This window comes from Triticum aestivum, chromosome 6B, assembly GCF_018294505.1.
Source record: "Triticum aestivum cultivar Chinese Spring chromosome 6B, IWGSC CS RefSeq v2.1, whole genome shotgun sequence".
NCBI lineage: Eukaryota > Viridiplantae > Streptophyta > Magnoliopsida > Poales > Poaceae > Triticum > Triticum aestivum.
Window position 1 is genome coordinate 202,207,313 of NC_057810.1, and position 12,160 is coordinate 202,219,472.

At 43.9% G+C, this 12,160-nt stretch overlaps 1 long non-coding RNA gene across 1 annotated transcript; it reads left to right on the forward strand.

Moving 5' to 3' along the window:
- The first annotated feature begins 437 nt into the window (after positions 1-437).
- On the forward strand, positions 438-2,489 carry LOC123133959 (uncharacterized). Its single transcript, XR_006465445.1, has 4 exons — positions 438-579; positions 681-716; positions 1,273-1,542; positions 1,719-2,489. It is a non-coding gene; the product is annotated as an uncharacterized lncRNA (long non-coding RNA).
- Positions 2,490-12,160: the final 9,671 nt, after the last annotated feature.

Here is a 12,160-nt window from a genome sequence, read left to right on the forward strand (position 1 = left end):
CGGACGACCCCGAACCAGTCCACGAATCGCACTCCCTTCTTCATGGTGTATGGCTTGGAGGTCGTCTTGCCGAATGATTTACTTCACAACTCCCCTCGAGTGGATTTGTACTCAAAAGCGGAAGACGAAGAAGCGTGTCAGGATGGCCTCGACCTCTTGGAGGAAGGGCATGCTCTAGTACTCATCTGGTCGACTGCATACCAGCAAGGTCTGCGTTGTCATCATGATAGACATGTCAGAGGGCCTGCCTTCCAGGAAGGCGACCTGGTCCTCCGAATGGAGCAACAAAGACGTCACAAGTTGGAACCTCTGTGGCAAGGGCCCTCTGCAATATCAAAGGTCCTGAACAATGGGGCCTATTGGCTCTACAACTTTAGTAAAGACATATAAGAGCCCCGAGCATGATAATTGATGTGTGATCTTGATTCTTGGATCAAAATGATTCACAAGATGACGAGCGTGGCAATCTCGGCGGGCTCGCTAAAGTCAGGGGAAGGAGAGAAACAATGGGGAAGGGAGCATAACATGGATGTGGGGCAGGAGGGGCCGTGGTCGGAGCGGCATTGCGTGGGCATATTGGTTAGTTTGCTATTTCTGGCCCAATTCAATGTTCAAAGCTTTCTATACAGAATGCTCTAATTCTTACTGGACTGCCATTCCTGACATGGCAATGGTTTCAGGGTATTATTTGAGCTAATACTCCATTTTCTTACAAGGTAAATAAGATACAACTGTATCATTCTAAACTTTTGCCTTCCATCTATATTACAGAAATGATGTACATATGTTTTTCTTCTGTGATCTCCTGGGGTCATTAATTATGAAAGAAATCTGAATAATTCTGAAAGAATCCCCTGTGATCATTAATTCTGAAAGAAATCTGAATGATTGCCAGAATGAGGAGGAAAAAGCAATAAAATTCTTACCATTAGGGTCATGGTTTTGGAGGAGGATTGCTGGTGTTGTGCTCACTCGGCGCTCTAGTTAATCTTATTTGATCTCTAGGTCTAAATTAAATTTATCTCAATTAGATGTTAAACGAATAATTAAATGTGTTGGCGTTCATCCAAACTACATAGATCCGATTGTATTAGTGTTAGTTCTTTGAAGTCAAGTACTGCTATGGTCAAAGGGAAATCATTTTAAAGTGATGGCCCAAGTGATACAAGACATAATACAAATTAATCAATTTTAATGTCTACATGTTTTGTTTGCTCTTATGTTCACTTCTGTCGAGTTACAACTTTACCTTGTGAATTTTTTTTACTTCAGAGATGTGGTCCCGTCGATGTTGGCTGTCGAATTTGTGCTGCAGTCCATGCCCACCACGTCCGAGTCTTCGCCCCTTCGCCATCCAACACGAACAACAGAACAAAGTAGCAGTCGTGATTTGCCAGGTTGGAGAACTAACGCAGATTGCTGCCACGGAGTGCTCGCCCTTCTTCTGTGCCATAAAGCCCCTCGGTCGAAACTTGCAAATAAAAATTGCCGACCCTGTCAATCTCGCTGGAACGACGTCTAGCTCATTGTGCTCTACTCACAGTAAGTACCTTGACCTCTGCTTATTCTGAACCATTTATTTATCTGTTTGGGCTGTAATTTGTAAGTTTGCTTTATTAGTAAAGAACTAAATAAAGCTTTGATGCCGATGACTATTTTCTTGGATAAGATTATATTCTTTAGATTGTGAGCTGACCTATTTGTGATTTCTATCTCAGCTAACTGCATATCTCATAACTAAAGCCATGAACAAGTGCTTCAGTTATGATGGTGGCAATACATTGCTTGAGGTGACCTCATGTGCAAGATTATCCCCATGGAGGGAGCTGGCACGGAGACATTTGCTCACATCAGTACTATGTATGCATTATTTTTTACTTGAAGATTAAAGGATTATAAGAACTGAGACCATTGCATGGAAATCAGCTTAGCACCATAATAATGTGGTGGTGTATCATGTAGTCCGGGCAGGATCACCACTGATTGACATCTATCCTTTTTAATCTCCTAAAGCAAGAGTATTTTGGTGGAGGACAATTTATGAAGGCAGGATTAGCTATGATTAATAAACCTGAAACTTCTTAGCAACTACTTCCTCTGTAAACTAATATAAGATCATGTAGATGACTTCTTTAGTGTTATAAAAGATCTTATATTAGTTTATAGAGGGAGTACTCAATTATTATGTAACGCTAGATTTTCTCCAACTACACATGTGTTCTGTTTTTCACACTGGTGTACTGTTTTTCTTATTCATCCTTTCAAATAATTTAGTCTCTAATGATTTGGTATAGCCAACGTGCATACTACCCGGTGTAGGCATCTAATTTGTTTTATTCTTTGTTCCATGATGAGATGATGGATTGTAACAGGGTAGCCATTTCCTTCTCTTTTTAACTCTTAGAAAACGAAATGGTTTTGGTTATATGGTTTATATCGATGTTTCATTTGGACCAGGATAAAAAGTACATTCAGACTGCCCGTTGAACAATCCGAACTTAGATATGAGCACTACTTCTATTAAAATTAGAGTACTCTTAAAACTAACTCATTGTGTGATATCGACTGATGTATCTATGATTTGGGTGTCTTTCTTCAGGAGCAGCCTGGTTGGGTGGTGACGTTTCCGAGTGGCCAAGCAAGAGCTTTTTTTGGTCTACACCTATGAAGTGGTGACTTCTGCTACAATGTGCATCAACACCAGAACCATGTTCCCGATCATGGTATGGTGCTTAGCATCATCATTTGCTTCCATTTGGTGTAGTTGAAGGGCTCCAAGAGTTTGTGTTGTCAAATGCTACCTCATTTCGGGATCTCCCTCTAACTGGTCCTCCCATTATCTTGGTTTGCAGGACGCTGTTGTGTCCCTCACCGGCTCTCTCCTTGCCATCACCGAGAGGGTTGTGCAGGCCACTACTCGCGCAACTACTTTGAAGTGTGGAGCATGCCATTGAGATAGACCAAAAGAAGAACATCGCCGGCAACAACACCAATGGGGGCCTCCATGGTTGCCACCACCGCCACTGCCGTCGTCGCCCTCCCCGCCGCCCCACACCACACTGCCAGATAGGTCTGTGTGCTTTTCCCTTGCCCCCTGCTTATTGCACTCAGGATGTGTTGGTGCCATGCTTTGCCTATATGTGATCTCCTATTCTGTTGTAAAATTCTTTTTGCTTATGATTTCTTACTGTAGTGTGAAATTTTAATTGCTTGGGTTGTTACTGCTATGAAAATATATTGCTATATTTAGGTTTGTTACTTTAGTCTCTCTTCCTCCCTTGTTTTATAATGGTATGAAATTCTATTTTGCTGAAAGATCGAAGAGATTCTTTTTGAACACAATTTGTGTCATGAGGACTGAATTACAGGTAGCTATGATATCTTTTAATTTTGATCATCTGTATTTTACAAGAGTTCCAGTGTATATTTATTTTTCATCCTTATCAGAATAAGGATGCACCTTGAATTATATGCAGTTTTCAAGACCATCGTTTGGAATTTTATGCAGTTTCTTTTGATGAAAATATTTAGTTTGTTGTAAAATTCCAATGAATACGATTCTGGATGAGGACAGAATAATGTGTAGCTATGATGGATGTTCTTATTCCAGTGACTCATCATCCAGAGATAATAGTAAGATGAATTATCAATTATGGCTTTCTTTGAATATATCATACTGAACCTTTATCCTTTGGGCAACACTTGCATGCAATGGGCTTTGGCGCTCTTGGTCTTTTTTAGTTTTTTCTGAACCTTCGGAATATAAACCATATCTTAGTAGGTTGGATATTGATGACACAGGTGGGGTGTGGCAAGCCGCACACAAGACTCATGGGAGAATCCTTGGCTCCTCGGAGTTTAGAAATTCCTGGCTGTTGGGTGTTTTTTTATGCGCATGCTTTTTTTATGCGTTCTCGGCCATCGGATCTGCCTCCTGGATGACCTCGGTCGTAGGATCAAAGTTGAGCATTGTAGATTGAAATAGTGTCAAACAAGGAAGCCACCGCGTGTAATTCTCAAAGCCCATCGAGTTGTGATTTCGCGTGTTGGGTGGTAAGTGGCGTCGTGTAGATGGCTGCAAGACAGATAGGGGTGAGGAAGTCGTCTTCTTCTCTTCTTCCTGGTCCACATTTCCCTGATTGGAAAAAAAACCCTAGCTGCCACTCCCCATTGTGCAACCGTCACCGTGCTTCCGCCCCTCTTCTCAGTTCCTCTTTCGTTGCTGAGCTCGTCACTGCCACTACTCTCCTCATCGAGCTTTGCCTCTTGCCATCCTTGGGAGGAGAGTGGCGGACGAAGCTATCGTTGCTTCCCCACTAGGTCGCATCAAAGGACCATGATCTTGTGCAGAAGTGAGACTCAATTGCCGGGATGTGTGTTAGATGCATCCTTCCGAGTGTCGAGAGGAGCCCTTGTAGCATGCTCCTTCTTGGATGCAGCACCCTGCTGCAACATAAGAGTGAGCGGCGGGTTGAGGTGGTCGTGGCCGTGTTGAACAGTTGAAGAGTGGCGGACGAAGCTATCGTTGCCTCCCCACTAGGTCGCATCAAAGGACCATGATCTCGTGCAGAAGTGAGACTCCATTGCCGGGATGTGTGTTAGATGCATCCTTCTGAGTGTCGAGAGGAGCCCTTGCAGCATGCTCCTTCTTGGATGCAGCACCCTGCTGCAACACAAGAGTGAGCGGCGGGTCGAGGTGGTCGTGGCCGTGTTGAACAGTTGAACTTAATGATGTTACTCTTCTGGTACACAGTGAAATAAATGGTTCTCATGTTACATGTGTTGAACTTGCCTCGAAGTAATGCATCATGCCGTTTGATCTTCCAACGCTTGACCATATTGTTGGGACCGGCACCCTCGCGCCAAGCCACGTTGCATGTCTAGTGATAATATGAAACTACATGCAAAATCAAGCAAGTTTCATATAGAGCACACTCAAAACGGAGCAACGGTTCAACACATACACTCTATACAAGTCATAACAACAATCTGTCCAAAACAGCAACTAGGCATCTTGCAAGCATCAAAACAATATGCTCCAGCATCTGAACATGAAAACAAAAGACATGACAATGATGTACAGGTAAAGCATAACAAAACATGAACACTGATCTATCTCCAGAAATCACTAGAACATGCTCAAATAGACATGGCAAGATTGCAAATAATAACAGTTTCAGACTTGGCAGAAATAACATCAGGTTGCAATGTTTAGAGCTATCAAACAACATGCTACAGGAACTTAACATGGCAAACAAAGGCATGGCATGAATCTACTGATTGCATAGAACAAAAGTCCTTTACTGACCATGGGCCAAAAGGGCATAGAAAATATTATGGCACCCATGTAAACATAGCAAGTTATATGACAGATTCATACATAGCAGAAACAACAATAAGTAGGCATGTTGGTGAGCTTGTACCACTCACCACAGATTAATACACGGCATGAAAAGGTGACTAACAGTAAGAAGACATGTTTATGAAGCTAAGAATGGTAAGAGAAAGTTCATAGCATGCTTGGAACACTAGAAAATCACATGGCAAAACTGAACTTAATGTTAACAGTCTGAGAGCAACATTATTTAGCAAGTTTGGAGCAAGATAACAACATGCTACAACAGGCTATAAATGCAACCAGGGGCATGGATTGATAGAGCATGACATGTATAACAAAACATCCTTAGTGAACATCTCCAGATTATGCATAAAATGACTTGTCGTAGCAGGTTTACATAGCATCACGAAATAACAGATTCAGCCTAGCAAAACAGTAACAGCAAGTACCCTACTTCACGAGCTCGATGCACTCACTACAAGACTCACAAAAATACATGTATTCTATCCCTGTAAAGATGGTATGACATAGTTCAAAACACATGTAGAGCTCATGCTCATAGGATGCACACATCAAATGCAACAAAAATGACAAATCACCAAGTTATAACAGTTTCAGCAGATTAACATCATATAGCACTCCTGCAACGATGATTAGAGCTTCAAGATGAACTCAAACAAGCATGGCATAATGGAATGCATTGAAGAGCATCTCATGGCGAATATTTTGACATATTACACGCACAAAATGGAGTAGTATGCAACAAGATATGATAGGTCAAACATAGCATCTGAATGTCAGGGATTTAAGGGATTTAGAGAAAAAACGAGGGGGCAGGAAGTCAACCTCAGATCTGCATGGATTTTGAGGTTCGCCGGAGAAACCGACGCCGGCGAGGGAGATGACCGGAGGAGGTCGAGGAGGTCGGGGAAGGGGCTCTGCGGGCCGGATCTGGCCGGATCCGGGGCGGCGCGGAAGGCGCGGGGCGCGGTCGCCGGAGCTCACGGCTAGTGAGTTAGCGACGATGGCCGGTGGGGCCGGATCGGAGGGGAGGCGCGGGGGCGCGGTCGACGAGGGGGCGACGCCGGCGGGAGGCGGAGCCCGGGGCGACCGGCGGCGGGGTCGAGGGGCGACGGCGGGGCGGCGCTCACGGCGGCGGCCGGCGGCGAGAAGGCGAGGCGGCGTCGGGCAGGCGGGCGAGGCGGGGCGACGCCCGGGGCCGGCTCGGGCCGCGGGGGCCGGGGCCGGGCCGCGCAGGCCGGCACGGAGGGCGGCGGCGACGCGCCACGTGGCAGTGGAGGAAGGAGAGAGAGGGCCGGCAGGGCGACGTGGCGAGGCGTGATTGGCCGGGGGTGACGGGCGGACATGTCCTGCTACGGCCGAACGTGTTCGGTGGCGGCGGGTAGGATTAGGCTAGGGTTCATCTGCGCGAAAAATCCGGGAGGGGCACATATTTATAGGTAGAGGGAGCTAGGAGGCTCCAAATGAGGTGCGGTTTTCGGCCACGCGATCGTGATCGAACGGCGGAGAGCATGGAAGGGGTTTAGATGGGTTTTGGGCCACTTTGGAGGGGTGTTGGTCTGCAAACAAAAGAGGCTTTTGCGGTTATCCGGTTAACCGTAGGAGTATCAAACGACCTCCAAATGGCACGAAACTTGAGAGGCGGTCTACCGGTGCTATACCAAGGCCGCTTGGCAAACCTCGGGCCATTCCGAGAAAGTTTAACACCTGCTCACAACAAGAGACAGAAAGGGGGACGCCGGAGGACATAGGAGTGCGGGATTGCAAAACAGACAACGGGGAAAATGCTCGGATGCATGAAACGAACACGTAAGCAAAAAGAGATGCACATGATGACATGGCAAAATGCAACATGCAAGCAAATGACATGGCAACTATGGCGAATAACTGGAAAACACCTGGCGCATCGAATCCCGGGCGTTACAACACTCCTCCACTAACAAGAGATCTCGTCCCGAGATCTTAGGATCGAGATGGAAGAGGAAAGGTATGAGGTGAAACAAGAACTCAAGAAAAGAAGCAAAGAATCGAGAGCACTCGAGAAGAAGAGAGGAACAACAAGAATGTCGAGAATCGAAAGCTCACGTAATCAGATAGAGTAGAAACCACTCTGGTTAGACAAGGCAGATAAGAATAAACACGAAAAAATTTGGACAGCACTCCGGCTGAAAATGGAAGGAATAGAACATGAACTTCGCAAGATGGGATGGCACTTGACGAGATGACCAACGCAATGCCTCCGGAGGAATTGAAAGAATTGAATGAAAAGAACTTAGAAGGAAGGGTTGAACGGAGTTGTTGAGAGAATCAACAATGAAAGAATAAGCTTGTCGTGGTCTTATAGGTAACATCTCAAGATCATAAGGTGATAACCGGACACAAACGGAAATGATTGGATAGATTAGAAGAACGAAGAAATGCAAAACTCCACTTCAAAAGAATACGGAGAATTAATTACACTTCGAGACTCGAGAAGAAAGATACTTGAACTCCACCAACAAAATCTTGATGAACTCTTGACGAATGAATTAAATCATGAAGAACCACCATGAAGAACTCCGGTGACAAAAGGATGACGAGATAGAATGAAGGACGAAAGAATAAGATGAGCCTTGCGGTGATTTAGATGGAGGTTCCGACAAAATAGCCGAGGAAAATTTGAACTCCGGAAAAGAAAAGATGAAAACACTTGGAACTAGAATTTATTCATCAAGAACAAACTCCAAAGGAAGGGAATACTCACTTGGATGAAATAAGAATAAGATTTATTGTATGCTTATCCTTCATCAAATTAAATTGATGATAAGCAATGGATTTTTCATACTACTTATTCTTCTTGAAAAGGATTGAGAAGAACGAATGAATTAATATGATAATCAAAGAAAAAGAATTTTGAATGAACCACCGTAAGAATTCGAAAAAACCGATGAAATAGAATGGATCACCGGGAAGAAATTAGAAGAACCAAATATACTAGAGGGGATTTAGATACAAGAGAACGGGAAGAAACTCGAGCTGATCAAAGAACATTTGAACGAAGCGCCGGGATAATGTAGAACGATAGCTGGAATGTGAGACAAAGAATTATTCTGGAATGATGGCCTGCGATGAAAAGAAATGGAAAAACAACTCCTAACATACTCCGGATGGTTGAGAAAAAGGAATTTCTGACAAATGGAATAATTTGAGAGGATAACATGAAGCTAGAACCACGAATCTTCGAGAGAACGGGCAAGATTTAGAGGAAAAACTCTTCTTCAATCTTGAACTGACGACGAGAAACACCACCAAAATTACTGAGCTACTCTGGGAGAATGAAAAGCAAAGAGGTTGAGCCAATAATGAAAAGAATTTGAAAGTGATCTTGGAGAAGGCATGTGACTGATGAAATCCATTTTTATGTCACACTTGAAATGAATTGAGAATAACTCCGGGGGAATTAGAAGAGTCAGGTAATATCCTGGGAAAAGACCTGTGGGTTAGGGCCCACTAGAAGAAAACACCGTTGGAAAGGATTGTTGAACAGTTAGATGATGCACCGGAACAATTGAAATATTTGAATGAGGTGACAAGCTCAAATTAATTCGAACACAGACAAATCCCCTGAGATGTCTTGAGCACTCTGGAAGGATAAACTGGTGAGAGGCGAACGAGCAAGTGAAAATATTTGAGCCAAGGGAAAAGAATATGATCAACCGAAAACTTGAATTGGATCCACCGGAAAAGAGATGAAGAATGTCAAACAAAAGAGAATTCACCGGTTGAAACAATTGATGGAAGACTGAAGAGGCTCCGCACGAATGAAATTGATGGTCGAGAGAGAGTCAGACTCCGGGAAGAAAAAGGGAGGGAGGGCGGGAAAAACAAAGGAAACTTGGAAGGGGGAACCAACGAATATCTTGAAGAGAAAACACCGGTTGAAATAATTGAGGAAAGAAAGCAAAGACTTCGCACGACTAGGATGGATAATCGATTACGGACTCCGGTTCCAAGAAGAAGAAGGGGTGGGTGGGTGGGAAATGAAAACAACCGAGGATTAAACTTGGCAACGATGAAGAGGCTCAAGTCAACTTGACGAGAAATGCACCGGATAAAAGAGCTGAGAACCAACGATCAGAAAACCAATTGCGTGATCCTAAAGAAAGTTTGAAAGGGAAGAGGAGTAATTCAAAACACCTACGTCAAGATTTCTTACTAGAGCGATGAAGGGGCAGAGGAGTAAAAAGAAATCCTACTCTCCGATATAACTAGACTCCAAAAATAGTTTTCTTCTAGACTCGACATCGGCCAAACTACACGATTAATCAAGGGGGCTCCTAGGGTCGGTCCAGGCTCTGATACCAACTTGTCACGCCCAATATGCGATACGATCCTAAAGACACTCGAAGGTCCCACCAAGGATAGAACCGCATATTGTAACACTTTTGCAAGGTGGATATCATTACATCAACATTACATAATAGATGGGGATACATACAAAGGGCATATAATGCCACATGATTACAACATCACAAAACATAAGAGCAACATCTGACTACGGATGAACCACAAACAGAAGCTCAAACGACGTCCACCCTGCTAGCCCAGGCTGCCGACCTGGAACCTATCCCCTGATCGAAGAAGAAGCAGAAGAAGAACTCCAAAATAAGCGAACATCATTCTCGCGTCATGATCATCGCAAAACCTGCACCTGCAACTGTTGTTGTAGTAATCTGTGAGCCACGAGGACTCAGCAATCCCATTACCATGGGTATCAAGACTAGCAAAGCTTAATGGGAAAGGTAGGGGTAAAGTGGTGAGGTTGCAGCTGCGACTAAGCATATATGGTGGCTAACATACGCAAATAAGAGCGAGAAGAGAGCAAGCGGAATGGTCGTGAAGCTAGCAATGATCAAGAAGTGATCAAGAACTCCTACTTACATCAAACATAACCCAAAAACCGTGTTCACTTCCCGGACTCCACCGAAAAGAGACCATCACGGCTACACACACAGTTGATGCATTTTAATTCAGATCTGGTGCCAAGTTATCTACAACCAGACATTAACAAATTCCCATCTGCCACATAATCGCGGGCACGGCCTTCGAAAGATAATACCCTGCAAGGGTGTCCCAACTTAGCCCATGATAAGCTCTCGCGATCAACGAAGGATATTCCTTCTCCCAGGAAGACCCAATCAGACTCGGAATCCCGGTTTACAAGACATTTCGACAATGGTAAAACAAGTCCAGCAAAGCCGCCCGAATGTGCCAACAAATCCTGATAGGAGCTGCACATATCTCGTTCTCTCGGCACACCGGATGAGTAGTCCGTACAACTAAAACCAGACCTCAACTTTCCCTGAGGGGGCGCTGCAAAGGGATCTGGTTCGGACCAACACTTAGAGAAGCACTGGCCGGGGGGGGGGGGCTAAAATAAAGATGACTCTCGGGCTCTGGAAACCCAAGGGAAAAAAGGGCTAGGTGAGGCAAATGGTAAAACCAAGGTTGGGCCTTGCTGGAGGAGTTTTATTCAAAGTGAACTGTCAAGGAGGTCCCATAAATCAGCCAACCGCGTAAGGAACGCAAAATCCAGGAACATAACACTGGTATGACGGAAACTAGGGCGGCAAGAGTGGAACAAAACACCAGGCATAAGGCCGAGTCTTCCACCCTTTACCAAGTATATAGATGCATTAATTAAATAAGAGATATCATGATATCCCAACATAATCCTGTCCACCATGGGGCAATCTTCAACTTCACCTGCAACTAACAACGCTATAAGAGGGGCTTAGCAAAAGTGGTAACATAGCCAAACAACGGTTTGCTAGGAAGGGTTAAAAGGTTAGGGCTGACATGGCAAATTGGGAGGCTTGAAGAGCAAATGATAGGTAGCGCAGCATACCGATAGAACGAAGCAACTAGCATAGCAATGATAGTAGTGAGATCCAGGGTAGAAGTCATATTTCCTGAAATCCTACTTGGAAGAAAAACGAGTCCATGAAGAAGATGAAGCCACGAAGACGAACCAAGCGTAGACGAACGAATCCTCACGATCGCAACGAAACGGGAACTATTGAGAAGAAGCACACAACATGGTAAACACACCACACATGAACAAGACATGATGCTCAACCAAGTATGATGCATGAAAAAGCTATATCAAGATACTCATGGCAAGAGATGATGCAAACAAGAGCAACACATCAAAGCAAGTTTAAATGAGGCCGGAAGCAACATATAACAATTCCGGCAAGTCCTCATATGCAAATTTCGAAATTGGTCCAAAGCTGAATAAATCTTATGTTCAAGTTGTTAAACATCAAGGTAAGATGCACCAAGATAATCTACACGAGATTCTAGTCAAGTTACATATAAAGTTCGTTTAGTTCGGAGCTACGGCCTAGAAGATATGAGCAGAACAAGTTAAACATGGCATTGATGCAAAATGCATACAAACATCAAGAAAACACCTCAAAATAAGGATGCAACATGATAATATGAAACTACATGAAAAATCAAGCAAGTTTCATATAGAGCACACTCAAAATGGAGCAACGGTTCAACACATACACTCTATACAAGTCATAACAACAATCTGTCCAAAATAGCAACTAGGCATCTTGCAAGCATCAAAACAATATGCTACAACATCTGAACATGAAAACAAAAGACATGACCATGATGTACAAGTAAAGCATAACAAAACATGAACATTGAGCTATCTCCATAATTTACTAGAACATGCTCAAATAGACATGACAAGATTGAAAATAATAACAGTTTCAGACTTAGCAGAAATAACATCAGGTTGCAATG